At 41.6% G+C, this 27,851-nt stretch overlaps 1 long non-coding RNA gene across 1 annotated transcript in view; it reads right to left on the reverse strand.

Annotated features, from left to right (window-relative positions):
• Positions 1-19,736: 19,736 nt before the first annotated feature.
• LOC132002910 (uncharacterized) overlaps positions 19,737-27,851 on the reverse strand; it is a 29,401-nt gene continuing 21,286 nt past the window's right edge. The window contains exons 4-5 of the long non-coding RNA XR_009400082.1: positions 26,244-26,371; positions 19,737-20,562 (exon numbers count right to left, since the gene is read on the reverse strand). This is a non-coding gene — a long non-coding RNA (uncharacterized LOC132002910). The remainder of the gene's footprint in view (positions 20,563-26,243; positions 26,372-27,851) is intronic.

Genomic DNA, 27,851 nt, shown 5'->3' on the forward strand with positions numbered 1-27,851 from the left:
CAGGAAAGTAAGCCAGACACAAAAGGACAAATATTGTATGATTTCACTTGTATAAGGAACCTAGAATAGTCAGATTCATAAACACAATGGGTAGACAGAAAGTAAAATAGACAGCAGTAAAATAGTAGCCTGGGGGCTTGGAGGGAGAGCGGAAGTGAGAATTTAGTGTTTCATGGTAGAGAGGTTCAGTCTGGGAGGATGAAGAAGTTCTGGAGATGGGTGGTGGTGATGGTTGCACAACCCTATGAATATTTAATGCCACCAAACTGTACCCTTAAAATGATTAAAATGGTAAACTTTATATTTTACCACAATAAAAGTAACAATAAAATAGTATATATATTATGGTGGCAATATTACTCAGAAATGAGTAACTGAGAATGAATAAATGAGAAATGAGAAGAACAAGGAAACTTTCCAGAAATATGCATAACTTGAAGTCTTTCTAGAAGAAAGAGAAGAATTTGGCTGAGAAAAGTGTGGGCAACATTTGGTCCAACAACACTGTAGGAAGAACTAGGATTCCAATGGATTTTGGATTTGAACCTGCTTGAGTTGGGCAAGCAGAGCTTGTTCACTAACTCTAAGCGTATAGTGGCCCGCTGCTCTGCCCACACTTTTGTAAGTAAACTTCCCTGGATTACCTGAATTTGAATGAGCCACCTGTGTCTTGTTGGGACCCTGACTGACCCATGGAATCAAATTATAAGCAACCAGATTTGGGCTCAGCCTTGGGCAAATTAAAAAGGCAATCACAGATCACATGACACTCAATGAGAAGACTTAGAGAAAGTAATGTGTTGACATATAATTTACCAATTCAAAAAGGTTATTAGCTGGTTATTAGCCTTCTTGGTAAGATGAGAAGACAGAAATAGTCAATATAGGTCAGCCTTTCAAAGCAGAGAGCAGGACAGGAAAGGTGGACGGTGTATTTAAAAGGGCAAAGGGAAGCCCAGGAGATAGATAGCACATTCCATGAGGAAAACACCACAGAAGATTGTGAGGTGTGTCAGTTGTGATACTCTTGGCTGAAAGGAAGAGTAGACCCAGTTACTAGAAGTTTATAGAAGATATTTATTATTTTACAGAAAGTCCAGAAGAGAGGTAGTTTCAAAGCTAGGTTAATCCATGGTTCCACCATGTCATTAAAAGTAAGGTGCTTTCCATGTCACACGCATGAAAGCAAAGTCTCCTTTTTGAGCCACAAGATGGCTGTAGGTGTTCCAGGTGTCCCACAACCACCCAAGAATAAGAGTTTTTTGCCTCCATGGTTATCTTTATTGTAGTGAAGACTAAACTCTTCAAAAAGAATACCCTCAGATCCCATCAGCCAGAATGCAGGCCTCAACTATTCTGTAGCAATGTAATTGAGACTGTCACTTAAATTCATCACCATCATGATTGATCTCCAAGACTCAGTGGGAGGGGAAGAAGGGGAAGCCATAAACTCAGGGCTCTGTCAATAAAGGGTGAAATTTTCTGAGGGGTAACAACCAACATGCTCATCTCAGGAGAGAATAACATAACACTCTTTCCTCAAAAGATGGCTTTCTCATAGCTTCTCCCTTTTTCCCCCGAGAAAGAGATCCCCAAAGTCAAGGTAAAACTTTTCAGTGAGAGCAAGATTGGAAATTTCTCTTCTTCTCTGTACCCCTACCTTTAAGAAAGGGTATTATAGGGTATTTACTAAATCTTCTTCCTTGACTCACTCATTCAACAAACATTTGTTGAGAACTTTTGTCCAACTTTGGGGATACAACAAAAAATAAGACAAAGTCCCTGAATCCTAGTTCACACGAGATGTCAAGGGAGTGACCCAAAAAGGAGGAGCAGGTGTTTGTTGTCAGGCAACAAACAAATGTGGTCAGGAGCTAGCTTCCACTCTGGAGAGCTAGATAGGCATTGGTTGTAAATAAAAAGAAGCCCAGGAGATAGTTGTTTAAGACTTAGTTTAGACTCCAACACTAGAAGGGAGAAGAAAAATCTTTATTAGGGTGACAAAGTGGCAAGGAAGTAGGACAAACTTCTTTAGGCCAAGATTGTGTGGTTGACAGAAGCCCTCCCTGAACTGTATCTCAGGAAGCTGAGGGGGTGATGGTGACTCATGCAGGACAACCCTTCAAAACAAGGCAGGGAGGAGCATGGCTGGACATCCCGGCCAAGGGACATCACAGGAGCAAAGGCCCAGAGGTGGGAATCCCAACGCTGAATACATGCCATCAATGAGATTAGCCTCCCTTGCAGTAAAACTTTGTGGTTACAGAACAGAGAAAAATGTGATCAGAAATTATGAATCATGCAATTCATTCATAAATGAACAATGTTAATGATGGCTGTAATAAAGGTGACAATGATCGTGGTGGTAGCAATGGTGACCCCAATGGGGACCCTCACAAATGGCCAATTTTAAGGCCCCTAGTTTAGTGTAGGTGTTCCCTCGAATACTCTTACAGTGCCACCTACAGGGAAACTTGAGAAAGACCCGACACGTTTGATGGACCCACAAATCCTGAGGACCTGTTGGATGCTTTTTGAGAAGGATGTTGTTAAATATTAAGCTAAGAACTTGCGATTGGATTTGCACCCATCCCAACATGAGCACTATATCCTGTATGAAATGTTCCCACTTCAGAAACTTGTACCACCCCACAAGTTAATGAGCTTTTCTATACATAGTTTCTTCCAGTGTATAATTACTGGCCTGGCTTTATATTATTTTAGGATAGTGTCAGCAGCTAATTGTGGTACAGTCTGAATGCTCTGAAATGAGCTCGGCTGAGTATGAGAATAGCTCAGCAAATTTAGGGCTGTGTGTGCATCATTTTCAAAGTCTATTGTTTAGTAGGACACTGAACATGGCAGATTAATGGTGGCGTCCAATTCAAAGGGCAAGTGACTATAGAAGATGACCTGCCTCACATTTCACTTCGAACTTCACATTCCTTGGTACCTACTTGCCACACTCAAATACCATTGCACTTTGGGTTGGCCTAAGTGCATATGGAAGCTTTGGGTCTTTCCATTACCAAGTCCCCAGAAGTACTGCAGGCTCCAGCACCAAGGAGCATGCATTCTCCACCTTTCCATTCTCCTGGAGGCAAAAATACAGGAAGAATACCTCTGGCTTCTTTTGTCTTCCTTATAGACTATCCTCTTATCTACTAGGGTATAGGAGTAGAGTATCTGATGGATGGTTTTATTTATTTATTTATTTTTAAATGCAAGTGCTTTTTTTTTTTTCTTTTTAAGATTTCATTTATTTATTTGAGAAAGAGAGCAGAAGTGGAGGGCAGGGACAGAGGGAAAGGGAGAAACCAACTCCCGGCCGAGAAGGGCGTCCAATGCAGGGCTCAACCCCAGGATCCGAGGACCATGACCCAAGCTGAAGGCAGACTCCCAACTGACTGAGTCACCAAGGCAGTCCTCTGATGTATGATTTTAGGGAAAGGAATGAACATTACTGCCTCAGCCACTTCCATTCACTCTTTCCATACATTCCCTTCTTTTGTGATCAATCCTTCTGTGGGAAGCAGCTTCTAAAATGGCTCCCAAGGTCCCTACTGCATGGTATTCACTCCCTTGTACAGTCCCTTCTTCTTGTGTAACCAGTGACTTGATCCTGGCAAAGAGAACACGGCAAAAGTGGTGAGCTATCAGTTCCGAGATGGGATTACACCTATTACCGCCATCTTGCTTATATTCTTTCTTGCTTTCTCAGCTTGTTTGTTTCAGTGAAGCAAGCTGCTGTGTTAGAGACGCCCAAGTGGCAAGGAGCTGAGGGTAGCCTCTGACCATCAGTTAGCATGAAACTGATGCTTCCTGCCAACAGCCCACGAGGAACTGAATCCTGCCAGCAACCGCATGAGTGAGCTTGAAAGGGGATCTTTCCTCAGTTGAGCCTTGAGATAACGACAGATAGCCCCGACCAGTACTTTGCCCGCAGCCTGGAAGAGATCCTGAGGCAGAGGAGCTGACTAAGCCTCCCCAGATTCCTGATCCACAGATTTTTGTGAGAGAATAAGTGTGTGTTAAATAACTACATTGTGGGATTATTAGTTATGTGGCAATTAGGAACATATATCTTTCTTGCCTCTTTCATCATTGGTCAAAGCTTTTTTTTTTTTTCTTTTTTTTTTTTTTTTAAGATTTTACTGCTCTGAGAGAGAGAGAGCACAACAGGGGAGGAGGCAGAGAGAGAGGGAGAAGCAGGCTCCCCACTGAGCAGAGCTGTGATCCCAGGACCCCAGGTTCCATCCCAAGACCCTGGGATCATGACCTGAGCCCAAGGCAGATGCTTAACCGACTAAGCCACCCAGCCACCCCTATTCAAAGCATTTTGTGGATAACTTAAATAAAAACGGAAACCAGCGAGACTCACACAAATTTAGGATAGTTTATGGAAACACAGCAGCTACTCACCGTGCTAGGCAGGCAATGTCCTGATTTAAACCTAGCTCAAAAAAAGAAAGAAAGAAAATGTTCATGCAGGTATCAGATTCTAGTATTCCAATATCTTCTCTCCAGTCCTTTCTGAATGCTGTCTGCACTGCCATATACAGAAATGTGTTCCAGAATAAGGGTGTGGGGGAAGAAAGGGAGAGCAAAAGATGCTTAACATCCCTTCACTACCCACCAGTCACCCCGCCAGCCTCTATTCTCCAGAATTATGATTATTCACTCACCATTTAGGAAGCATTTACTATTCTGACTATTGTGGTTATGGACTTACAGCAGGACACAAAAGAAATGAGGCAAAAAAAAAAGGGGGGGGGATGCCTGGGTGGCTCAGTGAGTTAAGCCTCTGCCTTCAGCTCAGGTCATGATCTCAGGGTCCTGGGATCGAGTCCCGCATCGGGCTCTCTGCTCAGTGGAGAGTCTGCTTCCTCCTCTCTCTCTCTCTGCCTGCCTTTCTGCCTACTTGTGATCTCTCTCTGTCAAATAAATAAATAAAATCTTAAAAAAAAAAAAAAGAAAGAAACAAGGCCTCACAAAGGTCACATTTTAGTGACGGGGCAATAAACAAACAAAAATATATATTGTATTGTCACACAGAAGTGCTGTGAATAAAAATGAAATGAAGTTAAAAGGTAGTGAAGGACAGAATGGCATTGGGAGGAGAAGTGGGTAATCCAAGAAAGTGTCTCCACTAGTAGAATATTTTAGCAGAGGTCTGGGAGAAATCACAAAGTAACCCATGAGAAAAATCTGACTGAAGAACATTCTAGTCTGATGAAAACTCAAGTACAAAAAGAAGGAACTTGGAACATCAAGAAATAGCAAGAACACTAGCAGAACTAGAGCAGAATGAGCAGTTAGGCGTGAGAATGAGGTAGGAAAGAAGGGGAAGGACTTGACTATAGAGCTTCATTGGCCATTGTTAAGAGCTTGGGCTTTGAGCACGCGGAAAGGCTGTAGGGAGTTTGGGTTTAGATGATTCCAGATTGCCTAACTTTTGTACAGGGAGAGAAATGGGCTCCTAGCAGTCCAGGATATCTCTGGTAGGAGGGTTAGCTGATAGAGAGCCTTTGGTGGGCTCTTAAAAAGTGTGTGTACTCTACAAGCTGGCAAATCTATTTCCAGTATGTATCATGGAGAAGCCACCACTCATTTGCACAAGGAAACACATACAAGGATGTTCATCGCAGTATTGTCTATAATGGCAAGACCGTTGAAGTAACAGGGAAATTGGTGAATAAAATAAGGTACATTCACTGGAGAGCTATTAAAAAGAATGAACTAGATCTATCTACGTGAACATGGATATGTTTGAGAAACAATGTTAAGTGGAAAAATGCGTATGTAAATCGAGACAAATAACATCATTTATGTAAATTGAAAGCAATAACCCATTCAAAAACCAGTAGTATGTATTGGTTGTAGATACTTAACTATATGAAAAGAATATAGAGTTCACTGAAGGGGGTGCCTGCCTGGCTCAGTGGTTTAAAGCCTCTGCCTTCAGCTCAGGTCATGATCCCAGGGTCCTGAGATCAAGCCCCACATTGAGCTCCCTGCTCAGCAGGGAGCCTGCTCCTCCCTCCCCCACTTGCCTCTCTGCCTACTTGTGATCTCTCTGTCTGTCAAATAAATAAATAAAAATCTTCAAAAAAAAAAAAAAAAAGAGTTCACTGAATGATAATGGTGGCGGGAATAAGACTGAGACCTGAGGTCAAACGTCACTTAGGGTTGATCTGCTCTATTTCAATTTCTTGCAAAAACAGAAAGACAAACTAAACAAAAATATTCCATGTGAGCTCCCGGTAGTACGAAACGTGTGCTTTTTATACTACTTTTTTCTACCTTTCTCTCTATGGAAAAAAATAGCTCAGCTCTTCTGTAACAAGTAGTTGGAGCAAAAGGAAAGTTATCTTGTGTACTTATGGTCATATGAGATTATTTTGCCTTGAGCAGATGAAATCAGATACCTTTTTTGGACTCAAGAAGATAGAATGTTTTCCAGCCTTTGGGTGGGCAAAGCAGGCCTCTTAGAACCCACACGTGGCTTCTGCGGCTTTGGATCTTCACACTCTCCTCCTGGAAAGGCTTTCCAGAAGCCTCAGACCCGAGGTCAATGGTGCTTTCATCATTTTATGTGAAGAGGTCTGTTCACACAGTTCTTAAATCCACATCCGATCAATTAATTTAAAAGGGAAAAAAAAAAAAAAAAAAAAAAAAACCTTCCTCCCCATCCCTGGGATGAGGTCCAAGGACTGAGACATCCTGTGGGCTGAGAGAAAGTTCAAACCAAAATAAAGATTTAAGCTTTTAATCTATTGATTTCATTCAGCGAGGGGGCGTCCATCAAAACTCCTCTCATCTTGTTGGTTGTGAAGATGAGAAATAAATAAACTTAATTCCCTTTGCACCACAAAACGGTTGGTCGGTACATCCTCCTGGTGCCTGAGGGAGAGATGTGGGGAAGAGGGGGAGACATGTCTTCCCAGGAACAGGCCTGTGGGTTTGCAGGGCCTCCTGAAAGCTGACACAGCTTCACCTTCAACTGATGTTACAAATGGGCGCTCACCTTCGTTTGGCTCTGCTCAGGTCCCTTTTTCCCAGATCTTAAGTTTCTTTATGCTAAGATCTCAACCCCTGAGCCTGCAACCATCCCTCACCCAAGACCCCTCAACCCCATCTTTCAGTCTCAGGCAAACAAAAATTGTTTGCCTCCTCTTCTCTGTGGCAAGTGAGACACTTCCTCTTCGACCCTCAAATATGAGAAACTTGACATTTTCTCTCTTCTTCTAAGTCAAGTGGATCACCTAGAGTCCCATCCAGCCCACTCCCTCAGTGAGCCTGGCGAGCCTAGTTAAGAGAGGCTGTATCCCAGCTTTCAGAGAAATATGTAAGAATCCCGATTCCAGAAAACAACCAAGAGAGGGACTGGTCCGGAGCCTTGGCTTCATTGCTGGGGCTCCCTCCCAGCAGCCAGGGTCTCTTGGCAGCCCACCCAGGGGCACACAGGATTCCCCCTACCCCAACCCCTCTCAGCTGCTGGCCTTGGCCATCCGCAGGCTTCCTGCCGTGATAACCATTTTTTAATGTGCCAACAAGTATGTTCCTCGAGGAAAGAATCCTGAGATGTCTTTCTCAAAGCCCAGGCGGTCACCCAAATTCAAATTCCTTGTCTTCTACCTTTCTATTCCTGTCAGGGCGAGGGGGAGAGCTTCTGTTTCTCACCCTCTCTGAGACTAAGGAAAAATGAAAGAAATGTGGCTGACCAAATCATACCCCAATATTGAACTTTAACATTTAAATGTCTTCTCTCTTTTTTCAAGACTTCCACACCGGTGGTGATAAATGAAACAGATACAAAATGTTGACGTGGGTGCAAAAATAAATCTAATTTTTTAAATAAGAGAACAATATATTTTGCAGATTTTGACATGTTTCTATCTGTCCTGGCCTTCTTCTTTATTCTGACCGCAACTCCGAACCATGCCTACTACCCCATGTCTGTCTCCCCCAAACAAATATGAGTGCCACAGTTACAAGACCATTCTGGAGTAGCCTAGGTTGTATTAATTATTTAAATAACTCATTATCAAATGTCAGGGCTTTATTAGAAATGTAAATAATTTGAGGCATGTCTGATGGACACCACAAAGACAATTCAACCACATCTCTCCTGCAATATTATTTCAGCCTTTCCCTAACCTCTACACCCAGCCCCAAGCCTGTTTCTCCTTCCACCTTCCCCACAGCCCCCACCTGCTTCCATTTCCTGCTGGGCTACCATCCCATCCTTTCTCTGGCTCTCTCTGAAATGCCAGTGTGACCAAGTCACTCTCTCGTGGCTGCTGGACTATCGCCCTCGGCCCACAAGGACGACAAGAACCCCTGGTTCGGATGCATCTTCTCTCTCTTCTCTCTTTATTTCCGCAAGTCTACACACTTATATACGCTTACATGACCAATCAGCGAGCAGGGTACAGGAGCGAGCAAATCAGGCTGTGCACCTAAACGAACAACTTCGCTAGCAACCAATGCTGTTTACTTCCTCTTTGGGCGGTCCACTTAGTCTCACGAGGCAATCCTAACCTGGCAACTAGCCAGGCGCCATCTTTAAATGGCGGAGGCCGCCCTGGCCAGGGGCCTGCCTCCGACACTGGACTGCCTTTAGAATAACAGCATGACGGAGCCCCATCCCAGGAATGGGGTCTGGGGTGCATGTCCGCCACCCATACCCCAAGCTCCAACCAGCCCAGATTCCCCTAAATTCATTCTACTGTCTAACAGCCCGCATGTCCCCCATGGCTGTTGATTCTGCCTGAAATACCACTTCCTCTGCCTTTGGTCTTCCCAATCCTCTTCCTGCCCCCAGGTTTTGTTGCTAATTTACGTAGTGTTAGCACACCTGGACTCCCACGACAAACTGCTCGGGTTCAAAAGCCCGCTTCTACCTCTGCTGGACCTTGAGCAAGACCCTTCATCTCTCTTTGTCTTTATGTCCTTACCTACAAAACTGAGATAATGATGGGTTAATAAAATGTTAATTTAATTAATGATTAATTGATTATGAATAATAATAGCAGCACCTATTCCTAGGAAAGTGATAAGGATTCGATTAGCTAAAACCGTTAAGTGCTTAAAGCAATGGCTGGTACTAAGGATGACTCTACTAACAACTCCTGTCGGGCTGGATCTCCTCCGAGAGAGCCTCTCACTCCTCCAGACTCCCTCCAGCACTTGCTTCACTGTCCTGTGATGGTTTGCTTAGCATTACACAGTGGGTTGCCTCTGCTGGGTGATTTCTTTGTCATTAGCCCTGTGCCCATAGCGGCTCATATTACAGTGAAAACATATTGGAGTTCAACCAAACCAGTATTTTTCAACACCCACTGCACATTAGAATCGCCTGGGGAGCTTTTAATACGCTGCCTGGGCCCCAAGCCAGACCAATTACATCAGGATCTCGGAGGATGGAGCACAGACTTCAGTATTTTCTAAAACCTTCCCTCAGTGATGAGGACCCACTGAGCTAAACCCAGGTTTAAATCTCAACTCTCCCACTTCATAGCTCTAGGAGCCTGGGAAAGTTACTGGAGCTCCCAAAGTCTATGACCACGTCTGCAAGATGTGAATGAAAATGTCTAATTGTAATAGTGACATTCAGAGGGACACCTGAGTGGCTCAGTCAGTTAAGCATCTGACTCTAGATTTCTACTCCAGCCAAGATCAAACCCCGCATCGGGCTCTGAGCTCAGCAGGGAGTCTGCTTGAGATTCTCTCTTTCTCCCTCTCCCTCTGCCCCTCCCCCTGCTTATGCATGCTCTCTCTCTCTCTCAAATAAATAAATAAAATCCTTCAAAAAAAAATAGTGACATTCATAGTGTGTCCCCACCACTCCCATCCTCTTCACCAATCAGACCTCTGCACACAGAGGTCAGGGTATTTCTTTTCCTACCTGCTACCCTGACAGGTCATCAGAAATTCCTTGGGTCCCTCCATCAAAGGCTGAATCTGTTGGGCAGTCCCTTCCTACAGATAGAGCCATGTACTCCATGTTCTAGTAACCGCAACCTTCCCTAGCCTCTTCCAATACCGGGGCCATGCTGGTTTCCTACTCTCTCCTACTCTCTCCTTCCTCACAGCCCTTCAGTTTCCTTTGTTGACTCTCATAATTCTGCCCACACTTTTATAAATAATTACTTTATTAAAATTTCCCATAAACCCATTTGAGTGTACTATCTGTAATACTGCCTGATTATAAGAGGAGACCAAAGTCCTAAAGAGGGAAGAGGAAAAACAAAACATAAAAAAACAGGGATGCCTGGGTGGCTCAGTGGGCTAGCGGTTGCCTTCAGCTCAGTCGTGATCCCAGCATCCTCGGATTGAGTCCCACATTGGGCTCTTTGCTCAGCGGGGAGCCTGCTTCTCCCTCTGCCTCTCCTGCCACTCTGCCTGCCTGTGCTCTCTCCCTCTCACAAATAAATAAATAAAATCTTTAAAAAAAAAAAAAAACAGAAAAAGAACTGGAATATATGGTTACATTTTAGAAAAGTAGAAACAAACAAAAACAAAAACAGAAAACCCTCTTAAATCCTATGTTTACTTGCCAAATACTTTTATGGCAGCTAAAAAGCTTGAAAAGCACTTGTGTTATCTATAGTTCACATATGGGGGGAAAAAAAAACAGATTGTATTCCAAATTTCTCTGATACTCTGTCTCAGACACTTTTTTTTCCTACTTCATTATATACTTTCCTTTACAGTTTCTTGTTCTTTTCATATTGAGAGAAGTCATTTAACAAGATTGCAGTAAAGATTTCAATGAGATCCTCCATGAAAAATGTACCTTGAGGGAAATAGGGTAACGGAATGTTCTAGGGCTCTGGTCCCAAAGTAGACTCAAATGTGAAACCCCCTCCTGGTTCTGTAACTAGGACAAGTTGCTTATTGCCTCTAAAAATGGGGTCTGAATTTTTATTTCATGGGTTGCTGTAAGATGCTACATCATGATAATTATAATAGTTAATATTTTTGAGTTCCTTTAAGGCAATGTGACTAGAACTGTATGTATGTCATTTACTTCTCACAAAAGCCCTATGAAGTATGCTATTTTTAATCTTTAAATGAGGAAACTGAAGACCAGGGAGGTTAAGCAATTTGTCCGGGATCAAACAGCTAGTAAATAATAGCATTAGGCAATAACATATGATGTAAGTTGCCTAGAGTGCATATTAGGTACATAGTAATGATATCCTCTGATATTTTGATAATGATTAATTTTCCTCTCCAAGCAAAAAAAAAAAAAAAAAAAAAAACTAAAACAAACAAAAACTTAAAATAAGTTCAGGACAATCTAGTGAAATCTCTAAGCTAAATAGTTATAGCACTTTTTCTTAACCCAAATAGTCTGGAACTAAAAACAAGTAGAATGCTTAATGTCCCACTCCTGTGAATTTTCCCAAGAAAACTATAACCACAGAAGGATGTATACAAGAATATTCATAATGGCCTTATTCTTAATAGCCCCAAACTAGAAACTTACCAAATGGCCATCAACACAAAAACGGAAAAATGAGTTACAGCACTTGTGTGCCATGGATACTAGTCAGGGATAAAATGAAATGAATTATGAACACACAATAATATGGATGGGGCTCAAAATACTATACCTATGAGAAAAGACAGAATATGTACCTCCTTGCTCCCCACCAACAAGAGACAGTGAGGGGCTTTTATCACCGTCTTAGAAACAGAGAGCTTTCCTAGAGGTAACGCTCTCTGCATCTCTTTGGCCAGAGTTGGGTCACTCATCTCTTCATGAACCCTTTTCCTGGTTTGGAGGACTGACTTTTGTAGCAGTCAGCCATGGCGCTGAACTAATAATCCCCCAGATGCCCTGCAGCTACTACTTTTTTGGAGAAAGCAACTGTAACACCCATTAGGGTACAGGGAAGGTGGAAACTGAGCATGAGGGTTAGCCCAGGTGGTGGAGAATAGTCACGGCTGAGGAACTTGAGTTTAACATATTAATAGGGAGCAAGAGAGTGACCTAGGGGAAATTAGGACTGTGGCTTTGAGATAAGGGCATTGGATTTGAAGTCATCCTTTCTAAGCCGTGGTCCTGCCGCATGTTAATTACATGAGCTTTGACGGCTAAGTCCCTTAACACTGCAGAGCCATCATCCGTTATCAGCTAAGTGAGAATAATACTGAGCAATTTCAAATATTTTGTTATGAGAATTGCAGCGAAAATGATATTCTTTATCATTCATTCAAACTCTATCAAGAATTGGTTAAACAACTGCAATAAGATGTAATGATATAATTTTTTTAAAAAAGAATAAATGATGCAACAAACATGAGCCCATTCAGTAACCGCTGCTAAGCTCCTTGCTTCTGACATTCTTCTCTGAATGTCATTTCTGGCTGGGCAATTCTACCCGTATTAAACTGAAAGCCAGCAATCTAGTTTTTCTGCATCCTTGAAAGAGGCAATGTCCTCATGCCTTCATTCACTCAACAAACACATTATGGGGGAGTATGAAAGAGTGTTCCGTCATCACTTAATTGTTCTTCTTGTTTTTGCAGTGTGACTGGATTTAGTCATCCAGACAACCTAGCCCCCAGCCTCATAACAGGCAGCGTGCAGAACAGACAGCACCCTCCTTAGTCCCTCTCCTTTTCCTAGAGGACTTTGGAAGTCTCCATTAGGACCATGGAAACTGAAAGGCATCACATCTGTTCTTTGCTATTTTCAGAATCTCTTTAGGAAAAAAAAAAAATTGAACGGCAAACTTCTGCAGTTTTCCTTAGGACACTATGCCCTTCCAGAGTTAAGATTATAACTAACAGAATCTAGCTATTTTTTTGGGATGCTTGCAAAGTTCATTGATATTCAGGACTTAGAAATGTTTCTTTACAATATAATGGAGTGAAGCAAATTAGCCTGAAGAGAAGGATCAGCTAACAAAGCAATAGTTGCAAATGACCAATAAACATACAAAAAATTGCCAGGTCCCTCGTGATTGAGGAAATCCAAACTAAAAGAATAATGAAGCATCTTTTGTCACCCAAGTAAATTTACAAAGATGAAAACGAATGGTAATAGCATTACCAATCTACGTGAGGGAACTTTCAAACAGAAGGAGGTCTTTGCATTTTTCTACTTTTCACAAGTACAGCGTTTTGCTAGAGCTGTAACATTGGGACAAACTTTTTGGAAGAGAATTTGGCAGTAAGTATCAAAATTTTAAATATGCATACCCTTTCTCCCAGCAATTCCATTTCCAGAACCATATAATAAGGAAATAACTCAGAGATGTAACTATATCTCTGTATGTTCACATTCACTGCAATGTTATTTAGAAGTGAAAAAGTTACAAACAATCCAAATGTCCAACAGTAAAGAATTTTAATAACGTGTAGTTATTAAAAGTGATGTGGTAGAGGGTATTTTATAATAACATTGAGAAATTTATACAATATAACAAAGTTTTCTTTAAGCCATAAAATTGTGTATACGATGATCCTCCTAAAAAACATGCATGTGTTTGTAAGGAGAGCATAATGGTGGGACATATGCACAATAGTAACCCTTACTATCCTACAGTATTAGAATTAAGGGATTTTTCTTCTTTAACTTTTTCTGCTTGTTTTTCAAGATTTCTGCTATGATAATGGAAATGCAAAAGAAAACTGTTTTTAGAAGCATCTTCTGATTCTTAAGACTTCTGTCAGATTGTCCCTTACCTTAATCCAAAAGCACAATATAAAATAAGGTTTAAAATAAGACAACACCATATGTTTAAGTTACATCGTATGGTATATTAGGGCAGGGTCCAGTTCTTACTACTGCCACTATCCTCTACCTTAATCCTTTCCCATTTAAGCTGGTCTAACTAGGTATAGCTGGTCTTCCTATCTCAAGCCTCAGCTGTATCCTCAAATCCCTAGTCCCCATGCTACCAACGTTATCTTCTTTTTCGAATAAGTTATTTGCAGGGGCCCCTAGATGGCTCAGTCAGTTAAGCAGCCGACTCTTGGTTTCGGCTCAGGTCATGATCTCAGGGTTGTGGAATCAAGCCCCATATCGAGCCCCACATTGGTTGCTATACTCAGAGTGAAGTCTGCTTGAGATTCTCTCTCCTCCTCTCCCCCTGCTGCTCCCCCAATAAATGAATAAGTATTTTTTTAATTTTACATAAGTTATTTGCTTGTTCTTTACAATGGGTAATATATGCACCTGGTACAAAACCCCAAAATGTAAAGCAGGTAGATATGCGTATAATATTCATATATATAATATAAATATATATACACATACTATATATATATTTATATTGTTTACATATATATTTATATTTATATATATATTATTTTCTTACCTTTGATAAAAAATAGTAGCTCATGCTTTTTATTACCCAGATACAGTCTCTTAGAGGTTGATGTAATTGTCCATCTTTATTTTCTCAATTTTCTGTTTCACTTTGTTTTAGATACATTTCCTTCAGATAGCCGGTAGTTGGGTTTTAGTTGGGTTTTGTGTAGCCATTCGATCAGTCTTTTTATTGTTGTTATTAGGTGAGGCTAACCCACCGACATTTATGAATAGGAGCCATAGGTGTGGTCTTGGTTCTGTCCAAATACTTTGTTATATTACTAATGTTTTCCCTGCGTTTGAATACATTCTCATTCTACAGGCTGCAATTTCTTTAGTTTTAGGATATGTGTTTTCTTAATAGTTGGAAAACTTCATGTTTTTGTTCTAATGGGCACACCCATACCTATAATTTTGCTTTTTTCATTGTTTTGTATTTTTCTATTCTTTGTTTTTATAGTAGCTAAGATATGAACATAGGACAAAATTCAAAAGCTATGAAAGAGTGTACAGTAAAAAGGGTCTCCTTTTGCTGTCTTCCCAGCACCCATTTCTTAATCCTAGAGGCAATTATCGTTACAGAATTCTTTATAGCTATAATTCCATACAATTTACTCATTCATTTTTAGACAGTATCACTTACTCCCATTATGAGCAATAATAAAATTAATAGACTTCTTTTCTCTTCCACATCACCACCATTGCCTTAAATTTGCTAACTGAAAATCTCTCTTAGTGTTTATCCTTATCCTTTAAATATATTTTATATGTGTTGACATGCCAGATTTCAATGATCTCTTGTACCTCTAACATCAAGTGTTGCAATTCCAGTACTGAGATGACCTCCTACCCTCTTATTTACCATCTGAAATTTTGCTATTGACATTATTTCTGCATAGTCAGAGTTTATGGTCTATATTTTTCACTCCTCAATCATTACACGAGATCTGGACTACTCGTAATCCTCTGAGTAGGGTTCACGTTCATGCTGTTATTTTTCCATTGAGCTTCTGCTGGGCTGAAGTTCATTCTAGAGTAGTTTCTTGGAGAAAAACTCATTGAAGCTAAAGTTCTTATTTTCTTGATTATTCAAAAGATTTGTATGTTGCTTGTATGTTTAAAAACTGTAACTAGGTTTAAAAAAAATGCTTGAGTCCTACTTTTCTTTCTCTAGGGCTTTTGTGAGCAAAGCTCCATTGTTTTCTAACACAGAAGGCTCTGTAGAACAGAGGCCAATCTGACCTTTTCCCCCTTATGGATGGTATAAGTCCTTCCTTCCTCCCCCAAAACAGGCCAAAGAAACTTGCTTCATCTTTGTCAACCAGTAACCCTACCAGAGTGTGTCCTGCTGTTGATTAGTCTATGTCAAATTTTTCTTAGCTAAATGGGTCCTTTCAAACCGCAGATTCAGGTCTTCTACTACTACTAAATAATTAAATATCTGGAACGTTTTGTTTCTTTTCTGTGACAACTGAACATTCAAATCCTCTTTAAGTCCTGGAGATGTTTCTTTCTTTTTTTTTTTTTTAGATTTTATTTATTTATTTGACAGACAGAAATCACAAGTAGGCAGAGAGGCAGGCGGGGGGGGGGGCGGAAAGCAGGCTCCCCGCTGAACAAAGAGCCCAACACGGGGGCTCAATCCCAGGACTGTAGATCATGGCCTGAGCTGAAGGCAGAGGCTCAACCCACTGAGTCACCCAGGTGTACCCTGGAGATGTTTCTTAAACATACCTTTAAATATTTCCTGGGTCCCTGATTTCAGTTCTCTTTTTCACATAACCACTTGTGCATTATGTTAGCTATCCTTTGTCTTCCATTGCTCTCAATTTCTTTCTAAGCCTTCTTAAGTTTGCTCACTTCTATCACATTTTGTTTGCTTTTCTCAGTGTTATCCATATGCTACTTTGAGCTACTTTAATGATGCTTTTATTTCTATAATAGTAAAAATTTATTTTCCTCTTCTTCTCTGAAGTCTGTTAGTTTATGTTTCATCTCCTTCTGTTGCCCTGCTATATTTTCCCTGAATTTTGTGTATTTCTTCTCTGAGCTCTTGTTTAATAGACACCATCGAATGAAGCATTGCTTCGCTGTGATTTTTAGATGTATAATGGTGCCCATGTTTGGCCACAATTTTCAACTGCTCTGAGGTAATCCTTTCCTGATGGGTATTTTTTTGTCTGCCATTTGTCTTCCTCTTTCCTCATTCTTCTTTCAGGATCCTTGTATAATTACGATTATAATTTGTTACAGTTTGTTATAGATTGCCAACTACAAATGACTGATGCTTGGTATTAGTCATTGTTGGATAATCAGTTGTTTTTACACCATCGAATTGCAGAAATTTCATAAAAGAAGGATGAAATTTCTAGAGTATCAGCTTTACAGTTAAGTTCCTCGGACATAAGATTTTTGTGCCAGCGAGGTGTTTCACTTGTTTGTCGTTTTGTTGTCGTTTGTTTGGGGTTTGGGTTTTTTTGGTGTCTACTTATCCACAGGCAATCCAGACTGCTAACTCCTGTGCTACTCATGATAGAGTCTCTCTACAGCTCCTTATGGGCAAACTGCTCCTGGCAAATGTGGCAGGTCTGTGTGTTTGCCTTTGTTAGCTGTCCTCTGCTTCATCTTTGTAGACTAGTAACCCAATCAGAGTGTGTACACCGATTTAGCTGTGGTTGGTTTTGCCCTGAGAACATTCTGGAGTTTTGCGCTCCAGGTGCTCTGTCTCTTGACACCTAAGCCTGTGTTTTACCTGCCCTGAATCCAGCCACCCTACCTTACCAACCTGTCTTCTGCTTCGGCACTATAGCTATCTCCTCGTCTATGCAAATATGGAGTTTTCTTCTCTGTTTATTTTTGTTTTCAGATATTTTTAGAGAAGAGACTGGAGAAAAACTCTCCTCCTGTGCCATTTTAAACACAGATATCTCGTTTTCTTCATAAAACACAGAATGATTGTTGATTTTTTAAAAATTATTGCATAAAAATAAAGTGTAAAACCTTGCATATCCCCAGTGTTTCATAATCGGGCCCCAGCCTGCTTCTAGACCTCATCTTTGCTGTTTCCTCACAGTACTTCTGTACTGGCCACAAGACAATTTTATACATCCTCCATGGAAAATATATTTTTTTCTCTTGAAATACATAACATATATAAATTTTACAAATAGAGGATATAGAACAATCAGAGGCCAGCCTGATCTTTTCCCCCTTATAGGTGGCTCAAGTCCTCCCCTCCCTCACCCTCCCCCAAAATGCCAAAGATTCTTGCTTCATCTTTGTAGACCAGTAACCTTACAAGATGTGTACTGCTGTTGATTACTCTAGGTCAAATTTTACATAAAGGATGGTTGTAGGATTTGAAATACAGTATCAAGATAAAAACAGGATTTAGATCAAGAGAGAAAACACTTTTTTTTTTTTTTAAGATTTTATTTACTTATTTGACAGACAGAGATCACAAGCAGGCAGAGAGGCAGGCAGAGAGGGGGCAGAAAGCAGGCTCCCCGCTGAGCAGAGAGCCCAAAAGGGGGCTCAATCCCAGGACCCTGAGACCATGACCTGAGCCGAAGGCAGAGGCTTAACCCACTGAGCCCCCCCAGATACCCCAAGAGAAAACACTTATTAAAAGGTGACCAGAACTATCACAGAGCGAATATTGGACAAAACAAAACCAGGTTCTCCCCTGAAGACATTGGAATGTATGAATCAAAAAGTCCTAGATTTTGCATAAGAAAAAAAAATAGTTTCTCCCTTTCTCCAATTCCTTTATCAATCTGAGATCCTTGTTTTTATAAAAGAAGCTGTTTTTATTGAATTATCCATACATGTATGTGAGTAAATCATAAGTTTGCAGCTTGATGAGTTATCACAAAATGAAGGCACATTTGTAATCCCCACCCATATCAAGAAACAGAGCGTGACTGGCCCTCCAGAACCCCTGCATGGGCCCCTTTCCAGCCAGTGCTATCTCTGTCACCATAGAGGTCTCCAATATCCTAAACCGCTAATAATACCATGTGCTTTGGGTTGGGCTTTTTTTTTACTTAGCATTATGATTGACATTTATCCATGTATTTGCTTAAATAAGTGGTTTTTTTTTTTTTCATTTTCCGTATGTATAGCATTCTGTTGTGTGAATATATCACGACTGATTGATCCGTTCTACCACTGACATGAACTTGGATGTTACCAGTTCGGGAGTACAAAGATGCTGCAATACACATTGTTTTACATGTCTTTGGGTGAACATAGACACACATTTCTGTTGTGCATACCTGAGAGCAGAGCTGCTGAGTAACAGGCTCTACATGCCCAGCGTTAAGTAGACCCAACTCCAGTTTTCCAAGTACAAGTACAAGGCTCTTCTGGAAGGCGTCTTATTGTTCAGGGTGAATTTGCATCAGGAGCTTAAATATTAATTACTTTGGGGCCATAACAAGCCACAACAGAATGCAATGGCTTAAAACAACTCTTTTGCTGTGATTCATGGTTCTGTAGGCTTGTCATTTCAAAGGCTAAGCCAATCAGGTTTTCTTCGATGGTCGTTCACGTGGCTACAGTTATTCAGTGGCACTATTTGGGTCAGATGGGATGAAATGTCCTCACTTATGTCTTGGCTGAGCCATACATCTTCAGCAGGCAAACTTGGACTTTTCACATTGGGCAACATTCCAAAAACACAAGAGCTGAAGCTGTAATACCCCCCAGGCCTAGGCTAGGAAACCATATGACCCTACTTCCGCTGCATCCCATAAGTCAAAGCCTAGGATAAGGCCAATCCACATTCAAGAGCAGAATAATAAACTCCACTTCTTGATGGGAAAGCCAGTAAAATGTTATGCCCATTGTTTCCCCCGAGCTCCTATCCTCTTTCACCTGAATGCATTATTTACTTCCCTCTCTCACCAAAACACACTCACCCAACCCCAGGAACCACACATCTCGTCCAACTGGGGCATCATCGTCAAAGTGTAAGACAGTCACACACTAAACTTGGATCTTGACCCCAGGCCTCATTGCATTTTGAGAATCTTTTAATGTCTATGTTCTCCTATTGTCTATTTTATTGTCTGAGTTTATTTTCCAGCCCAGCAGCTCCTGGACCCTTCATATTGTCTCTAAATTTTGCTGGCAAATTCAGTAGTTTGCATTTTGACCCCATCTGTGTCTTCCTCTACCTTAGGTCCAACAAACTGATACTTTCAACATTATGCCACATGAGTTCTTAAGTCAACTGCAGAAGTTTATTAGCAGCAGGTCCCATCTTCCAAGTTCTTACAGACACCGGTTGGGCAAATTGTGACACACTACATAATGCCACCTGCTGTTCACCCAGATTTTGCCAGAGGAGTTTCCTCCTGGCTTTTCCAGTCTCCATGATGCTTTGCACACATCCAGCCTTTACCAACAGTTGTTTTTTTTTTTTAAGATTTTATTTATTTATTTGACAGACAGAGATCACAAGTAGGCAGAGAAGCAGGCAGAGAGAGAGGAGGAAGAAGGCTCCCTGCTGAGCAGAGAGCCCGTACGGACAGTTTTTCCACCGCTGTCAGACCTTCCTCTGGGACACGATTATCTATTCAGCTGGTAACCCTGAGAGATGAGGTCATATCTCCCTGGATACAAGGAGCTTGGTTGCTGCTCGCTTTAAAAGTGGCAGGTTCATAAATAAAATATTCAAAAGGGGGAGGATGCCTGAGTGGCTCCTGCGGTTAAGCACCCAACTCTTGATTTTGGCTCAGGTCATGATCTCGGGGTCGTAGGATCGAGCACCGGGTCCCGCTTGAGATCTTTTCCCTCCTTCTCACTATGCCCTCCCTCCCCAACTCGCACACCCTCTCTCACTCCCCTCTCAAATAAATAAATAAAATCTTAAAAAAAAAAAAATGTGGCAGGTTCCCCAAGCTTTGTGTTTCTCAGCTGCATCTGAAACCCACTGTGTCGAAAGCATTCATCTGGGCCATACCACACTGACCCCAGGACGTACAGGCAAGGAGAACCAAAGCGAATGTGCTGATGCTCGAGCGGCTTGCTTGACCATGAGTAGAAAGGGTTCATCTCAGCCCCAGCAATCTGTGTGTATTGACATGAAACAGCGACAGGTCACTGCTTGGCTTGTAAATAGGGAAGGATCGAGTCCCAGACAGTACAGGCTTCGTCTCCAAAAGGCTTTCTCAGTTTAACTCTCAATACATCTTCTCTCAACACTACTGAAGTCTGGCCATGACCTGCAAAAGATTTCAGTTTCCAAAGATAAAATTGGGGGCAGCATTTTTTTTTTTTTCCAAATTCAGGATTATGTCAGAATTCAGTGATTGAAGCAAAATCACACTGACGACTCTGAGCTCGCGTCACTGTGTGTCACCAGAGCTGGCCTGGCTTCGATCAAGTGAAATATTACAGCACTGTTGAAAATTGTGTATCCTTGGGGCGTCCAGGTGGCTCAGTTAGTGAAACCTCCAACTCTTGATCTCAGTTCAGGTCTCGATCTCATGGTTGTGAGTTCAAACCCTGAGTTTGGGTTCTAAGCTGGGTGTGCAACCTATTTAAAAAGAATTTTTTTTTTTTAATTTAAAGACAATTTTAAGAAGAGGGACACCTGGGTAGCTCAGTCAGTTAAGCATCTGTCTTCAGCTCAGGTCATGATCTCAGAGTTCTGGGATGGAGTCCCATGTCAGGCTCCCTGCTTAGCGGGGAGTCAGCTTCTCCCCCTCTCTCTGCCTCTGCCCTAGATTTATGCTTGCTCTCCTTCTTTCTTTCTCAAACAAATAAATTAAATAAAATCTTTTTTAAAAATTTTTAAGAAAATTGTGTATCTAGTCAAGAAATTTGTATCTTTTGGGCCACGTGTCAATCTAGCGACAGAAAAAATGCAAACAACTGGCCAACTTCACTGGTTTACACAATTTCTAGACAAACATTGTAATTTTTTAACTCTGTGGTTCCCAAATATGTCTGTCTCGCAAACAAATAAGCCAAAGGAAGAACAGGGATATTAGAAGGGGAAGAAAGGATAAATAACACTCATACAAGAAAGACAATACTGTACGATCTCACTTACGTGTGGAATTTCAACAGTCGAAGTCACAGAAAGGTCACTGGTGGTGCCAAGGGCAGGGGCATGGAGGGAATGGGGAGATGCTGGTCAAAGGATATGAACTTCCAGTTACAAGACGAGTAAGTTCTACCGTTATATTGTACAGCATGGTGACTACAGTCAACGATGCCATACAGCATACTTGAGGTTGCCAAGAGCAGACCTTAAATGTTTTTGTCACAAGAAATAAAATGTGAACTATGGGAGCTGACAGATGTGTTGACTAACCTTCCCGAGGTAATCACCTCACAATATAGGTGTATATCAAATCACACCGCACACCTTAAGCCTACACAACATTATATGCCAATATACCTCAAGAACTCTGGAAAAAAGATTCATACCATATGCCAAAGAACTGCAAAAGGTACTTTGCTGATGCTGTGATGAAATCTTGTTGTAATTGTTGTGGTATTGATTTTGCAAGAAATACTACAGCTGAGAGCCTAGGAACACAGGCTCTGAAAAAAGACCGCCTGTGTCACAGCTTAGCGTGCAGGTAATTACCTCTGAAACAAGGACTAAGTCACCTTCTCTATGCCTTTGTCTCCTCATCTGTAAAATGGGAATATTGGCTCCTATTTCATTGGGTTTTGTGTTAGTTGAGTTCAGAGGGTGAGCACACATAAAGTGCTTGTAACAGGGCTATTTCATGTCAATAAATAGTATCTACATCAAAGCCAGTAGGCAGGTGAAGAAGTTGAGAGAAAGATGTTATAACGTGCACGAGCAAGAAAGGCCATTTGTGGTACACTCTGCAAATGCCAAGAAACCAGGATGAAGAACTAACATACCTGAATCCCTGAATTTCCCCATCACTAAGAAACTAACTCCAGAAACTTTTCTTTCCTTTTCTTTTGCTCCATCAGCTTTCTAACAAATAGGAATTTTACTTTTTTGATCTTGGATTTCTAGCTTCCAGAACTGTGAGACAATATGTTTCTGTCATCCGAGCTGGCCAGTCTGCATGGTCAGTGGTGCTCTGTGATGGCAGCTCTAGAAAATGGGTACGAGATACTAGGGCAAAAGTTTTCTTTCTTTTCTGTCTTTTTCTTTTCTAATCAAAGTAAGACATTGTACCAAAGTGCTTATAATGACAAGAAACACCTTCCTGCCCCGTCCCTCCCCTCTGTTGCACCTGGAAGAGTTATTTATTTATTCGTTTATTTTACGATTTTATTTATTTATTTGAGATAGAGTTAGAGCACGAGTGGGGGGAGGGGCAAAGGGAGAGGGAGAAACAAACTCCCCGCTGAGCAGGGAGCCCGATGTGGGGGCTCAATCCCAAGATCATGTGGGGGCTCAATTCCAAGATCATGACCCAAGCCAAGGGCAGATGCCCAACCGACTGAGGCACCCAGGCATCCCTGGGAGAGCCTTTTAAAAGACTCTTACATTGCCACTTCTTCAACGACCTTCCCAACTTCCTGGAAAGGAGTCGCTGGGTTTCTCATTTTTGCTCAAGTTATTCTGATATGAACACGCCCCTTTGCAGTGCATGAAACTCCTATGCCGTGCCTCTGTGTCACGGATATTTTTTTTCCTACATTTGAACTACTCCAAGTCAGTCTCCTTTGGAAAGAGATTTGTTTTTTTGGAAGCCTGTTTCATGCAGAACGTGATATAGCCAAGCGAAAATAGCACGGGCTTCACACACAAGCACTCCCCACTCCCTACCCTGGGTGCTACTAGCCAGGCTGCTTCCATGCCTTATTCATGGTGGCCCCATTTTAAAAAATAGATGTAGGGGACTGATATCTCAAAATATTAAACTCCGTGCTCTTCCTTTCTTCTTTTCTTAATCACTGCCTTGTGAAATATGAAGCCATGACAGAGCTATGTGTCCAGGATAGATGCCGTTCTAAAGTAACCACGACCCAAGTCAGAAGAAAGAACATTGCCCGGTCCTAGTGATATTCAACATCACTAGCCACTAAGAGAATGCAAACTAGGACTGTGATCTATCACCACACGCCCTACCAAAACAGCTTGAATTCAAAATAACGGCAATACCAAATGCTGGCAAGGATGCAGAGAAACTGGATTCCTACACATTGCTGTGGGAATGCAAAATGGCACAGCCACTTTGGAAAAACACTTTGGTAGTTCCTTATAAAACTAAACATACAATCACCTCGATAAAACTAAACATACAATCACCACGCAAGCCAACAACTGCACCCCTGAGCATTATCTCAGAGAAGGGAAAAACATGTCCCCACAAAAACCTGTACCCAAATGTTTATAGCATGTTTCTCCATAATAGCAAAAAAATTGGAAACAACCAAAATGTCCTAGAAGAGGTGACTGGCTGACCAAACAGGGATAGAGCCATAAAGTGAAATACTACTGATCAGCAAAAAGCAACAAACTCCTAATAAATAAGAACACCAATGGGGGTGCATCCCAAGAGCATTATGTTGATTGAAAAAAAAAAATCTCAAAAAATCATCTATGGTACAATTCCATCTATGTAACACTCTCAGAATGATGAAATTGTAGAGAAGGAAAATAGACTCATGGTTGCTGGGGATGGATGGGGGGGACAGGATGTGGGTGGTGACTGGGAAGAGATAGAACAAGGGAGATCTTTGTGGGGACAGATCAGTTCTGGATGGTGTTGGCGGAGGTGGAAACTGGAAACTACACATGTGATAAAATGCTGCAGAACTATATAAATAATTGTGCCAACATCAATTCGTGCTATAATTAAGTTGTAACTATTAGAAGAGACTTGGTAAAGGGTCTTCAGGATCTTCTCTACTCTCTTTGCATCTTCCTGTAAATTTGTAATAATTTGGAAATGATTATTATATATATAATATAACATACATAAATATAATACATATATAATGAAGTAGCCACCACTGAAGTCAAAAGATAGGACAGTCCATGGGGCGCCTGGGTGGCTCAGTGGATTAAGCCGCTGCCTTCGGCTCAGGTCATGATCTCAGGGTCTTGGGATCGAGTCCCGCATCGGGCTCTCTGCTCAGCAGGGATCCTGTTTCCCTCTCTCTCTGCCTGCCTCTCTGTCTACTTGTGATTTCTCTCTGTCAAATAAATAAATAAAATCTTTAAAAAAAAAAAAAAAAAGATAGGACAGTCCCTTCACTCCAGAAGTCTCCTACCCCACACACTCCTGCCCACCCAGAACCCTCCACATTGATCCTATGAGTGTCAGTTCTTGCTTTGCGTGATGTATTTACCATCTCTATATGCTTCCCTAAAAATATACAGTATTTTTTGCCTACTTTAAATTTGACACATTGGAGGTCATCATATGGAATCTTTTGAACTTGGCCTTTTCCACTAAATGTCGTGCTTGTGGGTTTCATCCCTAACATGGGTGGCTGTAGCCCAATATTCCATCTGACGAATATGCCACAATTTATCTGCCCGTTTCATTGCAGTTGGCTTTTGGGGGATGTTTCTAGTTTGGGGGTGTTATGAGCAATGCTGTCGTGAACACAGTTATACCCTGGTGCACATGTGGAGGCGTTTTTCTAAAGAATACACCCAGGAAAGAAAATGCTGGGTCCTGGGGTATGTTTATTTTTGCCTTTACAAAAGAATGGTCAACTATTTTCCAAAGGGTTGTACCACTTTTCACTCCCATCTGCTGTGGGATGAGTTGTTGTTGCTTTTTTTGCATACTAAAAGACAGACTTTAGCCATTCTGATGGGTGCCATAATTGTGTCTCTTTGTAGATGAAACTTGCTTCTCAGAGACATTCTTCCCTTGAGCATTGGTTCACTTATTGGCCATTTGGACTTTCTCTGCTGTGAAGTATCTGCTCAAGTTTTTGCCTGTTTTCTATGGTGCATATTTTCCTTACAGATTTGTAGGAATTTTTACAAATTCTGAATACTAACATTTTGTCTGTGGCTTGTCGTGTGTGTGTGTGTGTGTGTGTGTGTGTGTGTGTGTGGCTTGTCTTTTCTCTTTTTCCTGTTTTCCTTCTCCAGACTCAGCCGGGATGATATTCCTCTTTTTCAGTCAAAGCCATCCATCACCTCAGGTAAAAAGATGATCAGTAATAGAATTACAGAGGAAAATAAACAGTTTTGGTCTCCTAAATTGATTATGTAAAACCATAGTAGCAGGGGCGCCTGGGTGGCTCAGTAGGTTAGGCTTCCACTCTTGGTTTCTGTTCAGGTCATGATCTCATGGGTCATGAGATTGGACCCCACAGCGGGGAGTCTGCTTAAAACATTCTCTCCCTCTGTCCCTTCCCCCCCACACTCTCTCTGTAAATAAATCTTTAAAAAATAAATAAACAAAACCATATTAGTTACACCTGAGTTCATAGCAGCCTTGTTCACAACAGCCAAAAGGTGGAAGAAATCCAAGTGTCTATGCATGGATGAGTGGATAAATAGAGCATGGTGTGAACATACAGCAGAATATAATTCATCCATAAAAAGGAAGAGAATTCTGATACATGCTACAATAAGGAGAAACCCCGAAGACGTTGTGCCCAGTGAGATAAGCTAGTCACAAAATGACAAATACCCTATGATTCCATTTATATGAGGTACCTAGAGACAGGAAAGAGAATTGTGGTTGTTAGGGGTCAGGGACAGAGGCTAAAAAAGAGTTAGTGTTTAATGGGTATGGAGTTTCAGTTTGGAAAGATGAAAAGAGTTCTGGAGAATGAATGGTGGTGATGGTTATACAAGCATGTAAATGGGTTTCATGTCACAGAAGTATACACTTAGAAATGATGAAAACTGTAAATTTTATGTGTATTTTATCACAATAAAAATGACATTGCTGGAATCATTTTTAAAATAGTGTTGTATTAAGGGTACCTGGGTAGCTCAGTGGGTTAAAGCCTCTGTCTTCGACTCAGGTCATGATCCCAGGGTCCTGGGATCGAGCCCCACATCGGGCTCTCTGCTCAGCAGGGAGCCTGCTTCCTCCTCTCTCTCTGTGATCTCTGCTTGTCAAATAAATAAATAAAATCTTTAAAAATAATAATATTTATAAAATAGTGTTGTATTCATATAGAAAGAATATTTGTGCATTGAAAAAATAGACATGTAAAAATAACTAAAATTTTTACATTTCCACCAGAGACCCTCGGTATCGTCTTCAAAGTCTAAAAATGGCCATTAACAGTGTCTTATAATCCATTTAAATGGGTACATGATCTCTACCTTTCTACATCAAACTTTTTCCAAATGACCTAAACACATACAATTGCTTGTTTTTAAAGAGGGTGGGCAGAGGGGCAGGGGCAGAGGCAGAGAGATAGAGGGAATCTTAAACCGGCTCCAAGCCCAGCGCGGAGCCTAACTTGGGACTCGATCTTACAACCCTGAGATCATGATCTGAGCTGAAATCAAGAGTCCTATCCTTAACCAACTGAGCCACCCAGGTACCCCTGTACAATTGTTTTAAAACAATTTTCAAAACAGCCCAAACCTGGTTTTTTTTTTTTTTCCTTTTTTTTTTTTTTTTTTGTCCCCCCCCCCCCACCAAAAGGAAAGCTCTGAAAAGCCATGCCCAAAGTTTATCCTTAAACAAGAGATCGGGAGGACCTGAGACCACATAGGAGAGCATGAGAAAACTAGCAATGGTCCCCAGCTCCTAAAGGAGCAGAGCAGCCTCAGGACAGCCTGGCCCTATCCAGGCAAACGCATTTAGTCCCAGTACTGAAAGTGGGCTGGGGACATCAGCCCAAGCTCGCAACCACCGCTGCACCGCTTGTTGCTCTGGTGAGAAGCCGCGGTGGTGTTGCTGTGTCCCGAGAGGGACTCCCAGGCAACACTGAGCCAAATGCCAGGGGACCCCCAGCAGCTTCCTACTTTGCACAGCCTGTCCGGCTCGTCCAGGACCAAGGACGTGTGCGAATATTCCTGAATGCACCCTGATTCTTGAGCAAAATGCCACCTGTCTTCATCGTTGTTTTAAGGATGCAGTAACACCCCTGAAAGCACCCAGAATGACATCAGTCTCCGTGCTGTGGTTGTCCATCTTCCTCCTTCTCAGTCGGGCCCATCTCTAACCCCAATTATACACCAACTGGCAGAGTGCCAATGTCACCTGGCCAAAGCATCCTATTCTCTGATACCTCAGAAGCTTACAAGAAAGGAAAAAGACACGCAATTAGCCACATTGTGTGAGTGTAAGCAATGAGGTGGGTTCTCCTAAACGCGGCAGTCTGATGGAACACAATTCCCAACATGGAAATTTCCATACTTTTTTGAAAAGGGTGCGATCACTGGAAAAAGCATAGTGTCTCTACTTTGAAGATCAGCCCTCATTTAGCTGTGTAAACTCTCGTGGCTGTCATTCTGTTTTCTAAGTCTTGTTATTATGTAATTGGCCTCATGAATATCCTATTTGCCGCTGCCCAAGGTGTTTTAAGTAGCCTTTAAGGTCCTCAGGAGTCATTAGGCCCACTCACACACACA

This window comes from Mustela nigripes, chromosome 15, assembly GCF_022355385.1.
Source record: "Mustela nigripes isolate SB6536 chromosome 15, MUSNIG.SB6536, whole genome shotgun sequence".
In the NCBI taxonomy this organism is placed as follows: domain Eukaryota; kingdom Metazoa; phylum Chordata; class Mammalia; order Carnivora; family Mustelidae; genus Mustela; species Mustela nigripes.